The sequence below is a fragment of the Saccoglossus kowalevskii genome, chromosome 11, assembly GCF_978046115.1.
Source record: "Saccoglossus kowalevskii chromosome 11, keSacKowa6.1, whole genome shotgun sequence".
Lineage (NCBI taxonomy): Eukaryota > Metazoa > Hemichordata > Enteropneusta > Harrimaniidae > Saccoglossus > Saccoglossus kowalevskii.
Window position 1 is genome coordinate 8,317,995 of NC_140651.1, and position 8,844 is coordinate 8,326,838.

The window sequence follows — 8,844 nt, forward strand, 5'->3', positions numbered from 1 at the left end:
TTTTTGCTGAAAAGGTTTCGGCGTCCATCTTTAATTGCGCTTTTCTCATATCGCGAGAGGAAATCAACTCGACTTAAACGTACCGATCTATTATATATGACCCGTGTTATACAGCGGCCTTTAGTACGCGAGAAACGCTTAACACAGTAATTGTGAAATCCTGCCAGGAGATTGTCACCACAGTTAGCCTGAACTACGCAACGTGATCGGAAAAATTAATCGTTATATTGCAGACCACTCTTGTCATTCCCGCTGGTCCGCTGTATTCAAGTCTCGACTTCAACGCGAAGCCGACAATGACAATCCTGAAACTAAACCCAATGCGAAAAATGTAACTGGTCATCAACCGATTGATTTCACCGTAGTTATATTTAATACAGGAATTGCATTCGCATTATACAGTTCAATTTTTTGGTCGCAGGTTAGACTCGTAATTCCACGGACGATAGAAACAGAGTTTAATTAATAGTTACCTAGCTACGTCTATAGTTGTCCGGGATACGCACAACATCATCAAATGTCCCGAGAACATCATCCATAATGTCATCCACATTACCATAGGAATGGTGCTCTCACGAGGCACACTTTCCACTGTCGAAATAACACTACATCCGGGTAGCGCAGCCTAATTATCGTCTCATATCTGGCAATGGTTTTAAAACGACGCTTTCCTCATTTTCGTATAATATATGTTATACAGGGTAATGCCCTTATATTATTGATATCAGCGTTCGCATGTCAATATTATTTTATGTGTCATTTTTTTTTCTAATTTTCACATACTTTATTACACACTAGCTCAGAATGTTAAATCGAGGACGGCAGTTCTTGCGTTGGACTATCGAGCCAGAAAGTTTATGGCACTTTATGTCAGTATTTTGTTTCGATTACCCAGAAGATATGGATATCGATTAATTCTTGTCAATACTCGATTTTGTCTTCAAGCCGTATGGCTGTCCCCATACTGTTATTACTCATGCTCGTACATACATATATACATACATAAAAGTTTGGTCTGTTTATGACGCTACACTCACGGCTAAGTATTAACCACATATCATTTCCCCCTGGTTATTCCACCCATCAGAATCTAGTATAAAGTATGTTAGGAATACTGGATGTACGTAGCAATTTAATCCAGCAGACGCGGCGCAGTCGAACTGTTCATTAGTCTATTTCTTTCTCAGACTCCCATATGGTTCGTACAATATTAGTGATGTTGCGGATATATCAAATCTCTCCAATATACAAGAATAGTGCAGTAATTTAGGGTTAATTTCCGTGAATGGTTGGGTTATTTTGTACATGATGCATTCACATCGACCATTAGCTGACTAATAACTTCAATGACTCACAGTGCAGCACGGCGTACATGCAATCGGTGATGGTAAAATGCTTAACTCCTGAATGGTTACGCTATGGGAATATTTTTTGCATAGTTGCTAATTTACAGAATTTTATACAAAACATGTTATGCAATATGCTTCCATATGAACCATCACGTCTTCCCTACAACTCAAGTGCTTGCAGCGACATGAGTGCCCCTCCTTCTGCCAACGGACAGAGCGCCCTCAATTCAATACCACACATAAACGAGAAGACAACAAAACAACCATGTGGACAACAATGCTTTTATTTAAAAAAGTAGTGTCATACATACATTCAGTGCGATAATCGTTCCTACCTCCATACTATGTAATGTGATCGGTCCATGCAAACATGTTGATCTTTTGATTTTAAAGGGCCGTACTCGTCGCGCCACACATGCGCGAGATATATGGGTCTCATGTAAACAAAGATGGCGACTTTGACTGTTGCGCAGATCAACGAGCACAAACTGAGACGTTATCAAGCTTTAATTTGGTATTTTCAGGTGATTGGAAGATATCGAAGGAGTCACCGGAGGTATTCAGTGCAAGTCGCGCCCAGGTCAAACCTCACACTTGTGATTTCAATTAGAAGAGCGCATTGAGTTATGGGAAAATCAATGTTTATCAACACAAATGTCGCACGACGACTACCACCCTTTAACAACAAACGCCAACATCGCATTATAATTGTGGTTTCAAATATAAATATTAGAAATAATAATTCAAAAGTTGTTTATAATTTTAAGCTAAAGCACGAATTTTCGAAACAAATACATCTTACGCATGAGATCTCCTTATACAACACGCAATGCATAATGTATATTGTATTTTGTTTTAGCTGCCATATTGTTTCGCTGTCTGTTCAGGCGATTAAGGCGTAGTGTCTAGAAGATACGTAATTACCTAAATTTGTTAAATGGCAAATTGGCTATTTCAATCTAAATAACGACGTAATAATAGTTACATATAATGCGGTTTAAATCACATAAGTAGGTATTAGTCACTTTACGTGCTCGCCCTTATGACTTGAGAATACACAGGTCATGCAGCTTACTACAACTTTTACATACAAAATGATTTCGAATTTAGAGGTCAGGACAAAAGTCAGATGAAGGTTAATATTCATAAACTAAAGTTAAATTAATGAACCGGCTGTCATCATGCAGAAATAAGTTATGATGTGATCGTCGTTAACACAGTAAGTTATAACCGTCCTCATTTTTGCGAAATGTGACATTCTACTAGTTCGGCTGATTATTGAAATATTTCTTTGGAAAATAACGGTACTTGTGTGCGCACTGGGCACCCTGAAATGGGTAGTAATGTATGACAATTTTCACCTTAAATACTCAGTCTATGAAAGTCTTTTTAAATATAGTATAAATATAAAATATTAGTTCAAAATATATGTGAAAATATAAAAGATCTGTGCAGTATTACCCGATATATTACAATCAGTCTATTAATTTGTAATTTTACACGCACCGTGTTAATTTTACGTACACAAAATGAAATACAGCATTTATACTGTCACACCTGCAATGAGAAGGTGCAGTAAGTTAACGGAATAAAATCATGCGATCCACTTGGGACTTTAGAATTGTCTTGATCTCACAATATTACACTTTAGCATGAAATATCATGAAAAAGAAAATGTTCTTCATATTACAGGTATGACACATGACATGACCCCAATGCAGAGGTCAATTATCTGTCTAAACATTATTTTGACGGCAGACAATGCATGACCCGTATACGTCGGCGAATTTGGCAAGCAACCATTCAACTACGTTATTCGATTACTTAACTAATGTTCGTCTTAAGCCCGGCGCGACAGTGACTAGTGATGTAATAGCTAATGGTATTATCGATCAATAGTTCTGAAGGAAACTAAAACGGACGAGTACCTGTCGATCCCGTATTATTCAGTCTAATTGGGCCCTTCGGGTAATGGATACGTTTCAGATTTTGCGTGTACTCTGTGTTCGGCTGTCTGTTGATGAAAATGTAGCATTGAAGCATCCTATACTCACTCATTGTCGATCAATTCTATTAAAACAAAATAACGACTATTCGATTCTCATTGCTGCATGCAAGCCGTAGTATTACATTCTTTGTTTGGTATTTATTAATTTGTCACGTGTCTATCCAAGATAAAGATTCGCGTTCCACAGCATTTTCTTCGCAAAGATGAGCAAATAATTACAAACAAACATATTAATCTTCAACCAGATTTAGTCAGTAATGATGTTTCAAGGTTTTTATCGCGTGATTTTATAATTGTTGCATCACAGGTACCGCAAGGTTGTCAATTAGCGACATGACCTGTAGCATCAACATCACAGAACACGTGTTGATGCCCATGGCTATGTTATTTGGTCGGTATGCATTAGGAAATAAGAAATGTACCGCCTGGAACATGGCATATCACGCTTTAATTCGTTTTTCTCCTTTGGCGCGTTCGAGTCACACGATACACAAAAAATATTAAACACTCAAAGTTTTTGTCTCAAATTTCTGTTGATGAGTCAGACATAGATTATTCATTTTTTTGTGTTATACGTTATCTGTGGCTCAACTAAAAACAAACCATGACCAATGTGCATGCGATACTACAGCACTGTTAAAGCGCGCGGTGGTCGTCGCGCAGCACGTGTTCGAATTTCATGTAAATAAACAATGTATTTTACACGCGTTGTATACGTCGTTATGAGTCCCAAATCGAACAGGACTCGGCACGCCGACCACCGCTCTTTAAAATAATCAACCGCTGTAGTTTATACTATTCTGTTGACGATCGAATGTGTTTAATTGGTGAGTTGTTACGTGATTAGTCATTCAGTCGTCCTACTACGATTGCTCGATGGATACTGCAGGTCATAACGTACTGGAAGCGCTACTTACTTCCATGCAGTGGCGTCACTTTAAATCTATATGTGCCCAGGTCAATAAGTCGGCATTTCACATAAAGTACCGCGTACGTACATATTCCTAGTTGAAAGCAACGTAGAACTAACATATCATGACGTCAACACATTGCGAATAACGTAATAATATAATGGAAGTCCTGATATATAGAGTACAATAATATAATCGGTCAAGTAGCATCGATATTCACTGAAGTCTGTACGTGTATAGTTTGGATTCAGATAAGACCAACTTCATTATGTGCGCCATATAAGGCAATTAATTGTAAGCTATTGTTATGCTATCATCTCGACTCAAATTGAATGTTTTGCTGATGATTTAGGAGATGTTCAGGAATTGACACGTCTATTATGTTAGGTTAACATGACAGACACAGTCTGAAAAAAAATATTAATGACGTTAAAAATAAATACACGACGATACTCGTCTGCAGCTGTCTAGGAGTTTCTGTAAATACCGTGCAGGCATTTTGAACATTATGTCTGTCTTCCGTTCGATATGTGTATAGGAGCTATTTGACGATTCGTTATCGACTTTCCCAGAAAAAACAGCCATTAACGTTGGATAAAACTCACATCGATCAGCACTCAATGACACTCTGTTGGACTTTTCGTTCCTGTCAAAGCTAGTATACCCCTGTGTTTCCGGCGTCAATAAATCGCTAAAGATCTCTCTCGCAACAAACGCTTTATATTCTCAGTAAATATTTTAATAGGAATTTAAATTTACCGGGGACATAATGCAATGTAACAAAGAGTGTTATCGCAGCTAAAATATACACCACGTTTCCATGGTAACCCATCCTGGCGTACATGTTGTGCGAAACTTGCCCATTGATTGAGATTTACGGCGATGTTTGAAAGAACACGCATATATTTTTTAGACTCAAATTATATGCACACATGAATTCCACATGAGAAGACGTTTGACACGCCATCGTTGTACTTTTTACAATAATATTTTTTTTGCGTGGCATTGAAAACGTATACATCAGCACAGACAGTATAATACCACCTGAAATAAATTGCTCGTGTAGTTGATACTATTTGTAGAAAAAATGAATTCTGTGATTCAAGACGAAATCTCATCTTTTGTGCTGTTTTAAAAGGAAAGTGTGATATTCGGCGTACACATCAAGTTGAATACACACTGATTTGATAACCGAGACGTTAGTGATGCTACCAAGAAACAAACAAAATTATAAAGATGAAAAAAATGCTTGAAATTGGTTATAACATGAATATCATGTGGACATTTAAAAGGACATACTGCAAAACACAATAATATAATTATTTCTGTCGTGTAATACATCACTGATCATGGCTATGGCATGTATACACGCGCTAGGCGTATACTATTCTGTTCTAGTGAATGCGGCTAAATTCGGAAATAAAAAAAAAGTGCATGCAAAATTAAACATTCTACAATTCATTTTCACCAAGCTATATGAAATGTACAATCCTTTTTTCTGGTACCCGTGACTGTAATGAGACGACTGCACAGTGTTTCGCTAGTAAAAATAGTAAATGTTACGGGAAAACGTACACCCGGGGCCGTACTATCAGAGATAGCATTATAGTCGTCGCGCCACGCATGCGCGAGATTTGTGTTAATAAACACATCGTTTACCCCCACGTGCCACCATGTGCTAACAACAATTCAATATGGCGGCGAGTGAGTTTTCATCTGGGCGGTATGATGAAGGCCGACATAATTTTAAGCCTAAGTCACTAAACATGCATAATTATGCGTAGACGCACCTCTAAAAACTATGCTGTATGATACGGTGTATATAAATGACAAATATATGGCAATATGAAAGGGATCAACACATGACATATTAGTCAATATTCAATAACTCCAATGTATTTAAAAAGAGAGGGCATGGTACTTGCAATGTGTGCTACAACCAACAATGGCATACTGCTACTTCAAACGCATTATGGGAGATTAGCCTTTTTAATATTTACTCAGCTTTTTCGTCAGTCTGGTCAAATTCCGCTTTTGTTTACCAGATTGCAATAACACCTTTCACAAATATCCTGTTTTATGTACAGATATAGGATTATTAGGCTTCATTTGCATATGTGACAATACTATACCGATTTGTATACATGATAATAATATTCGGCACTGGGTAACATGATAGGGCTTTTTCCACTTACACAGAACTGGGCTCTCACGAATGCAATTGGAGTATGGAAGCGATATAGATAATCTCCAAAGCCTGTGGAATATCGGATTTATTGGACGAGTGGAGTAATTTGCATATGTTATGACCATAAATCCAATATCACACGGTCAATCATTGAAGGTCCTTTTTATGTACCCGTTTCACAACCTTTAGTTGCCATGGATTCATGGAATCATAAATTGTATGCGCCCATTTGTAAGGTTTTTGGAGACGTACCTTAACCATTTGCATATTGGAACGCTTTTCTTTGATGAGTTTACCGCAGATCATCGCCATCGATAAACAACTTTTCTGATTTTCTAGGACATCCATATGTTTACAGTTTGGTAACATTTTCCCAGCGGAACTTTTACATCTCACGGAAATTTAACAATCGATACATCATGAAATGAGTATGCACAGTACTTGCGTTGATAAACATATTGATTTTTACAAAATCCCTACTCTACTAAGAATCCTATATTCAATTCTAGACGCGTGAGATTTGATCTGGGCGAAATGGACCTGGTGATCATAGCGGTTAGAAAAGTGGTTCACTATATACAAATATACATTTTTGTACCATCCTTTTTCTTGTAAGCTGCGTAACATTCGAAGTTGTTTCCACGGATCTGTGTTCATTGCATTATGATAAATGTACAATCTCATATCATACCCATATCTGGCGCATGCCCGGCGCTACAAAAACCGCCTTTCAAGGATGAAAGAAAATCAGTACAACGAACGCACCTTGTATAATTGGCGAATTTCTAAATGTACATTGAAAAAAATATTATTTGCCATATTTTAACCTGTTATTTAAAAACAAATATTGTCAAGTCTTGCATATTGCTCTTTTGGTGCTCTTATTCAACATCGCTGCCCTGTAAACAGTGATATCGTTACAGCGATATATACAGACATATAAACTAACTTTGAACATCGTTGTTATATACAGTTTGGATGCATTTGACGTAAAATGGCATGGTGTATTAGGATACATACAGATACCTTGCTGACGTTATATGCTTTATCACCGAAAATACCTTCTCCCTTTTTCCTCGTCAAGTTACCAACGTTTAGAAAAATGGCTATGGTTTTATCAACTTTGAAAATTTCTTGCTATCTTAACATTCTTTCTTTTGATTGTCACTAAAAAATGCCATTAATTTCTTCTTGGGAAGGTTTGATGTGACAGAAAATAGAAAATGTCTCATATGTTCCACATGTCGAGTTAGTCCAACGGCCTAATCGAGAGGAGGCTCATTTAAGATTTTTGTTACGAGAAAAGGTAGACTAAATTTGATAGTTTAATGCGACAATTGCGTCCTAAAACCAAATGTTGCGTAGGAGGGTCGAAAGTAGATCTCGTGGTATTACAAAGAACGACGTAGTTGTTTTAATTTATTCATATTCAGGTTACGAAAACATCATGTGATATATCATGTAATATATGAATTTACCCACTCCTATACCAAATATGAATAATCCTAATGCCTCGCGACATGTTACACATTCTAGTGTAACCTATCATAGAGTAAATACGGCCAATCTAGTCTTACATCGAATAAATGACGCTATTTGTATTACAAACGTGCCTAATATGTCAGATATGTTTTATCCTAGAACAAGCGTGGCCAATCCAAGCCCAACTATAGCGAGATATACACCATAAGTAATCGTTGTACTTCATTACACAGTAGTGTAACCTGTCAAATCATAATCTACCATTATATTTCTCAAATGCCAACCATCCAGACACATCGCATGTCCGTAAAGTTATTAGCTTCTGTGAACCGGTTTGAATTGTTATTTTTAGGCTTTTTTTTCTCTGCGCAGTGCCTGTATAAAAGACGACCTTGATGAATATTCAATGAGAGGAATTTTCAATTAAGAGTAGAGCGATGCACACCATATACCACACCGTGAGTTGTTTTTCATTAGGGTCCTTCTCTTTGACTGAGCGAACATCAAACCTTGAACATTACGTAAATCCTAGGTCGAATGTGTTGGCACAATGCCAGAGCAGAATTCGAACAGCAAGGCAAAACAGGAAACAGTAAAACATGTTGAAAAAGCGACATGCAATTTTAGCGAATTGTGGTAAAATGACGTAATAGCGAAATGTTGATTTAGCAAATCTCTCTTGTCATTGTTGATTTCCTGTTTTCAGAATACTTGTCTGTCGCGTGACAAAATAAATGCGCAGTTATCACCTCCATAAAAACAAAGAAAAACTGTAATTAGGAAGCGCCCCAGATTTTTATGTTCCGGATTACTGTATACAAATCCCCCAAACGTGGCCATTTTTTTAGTCATTAGCGTCATCTTGAATTAGCGAATCAGTTCTCTCGCTAAATTCGTTAAAAAGAC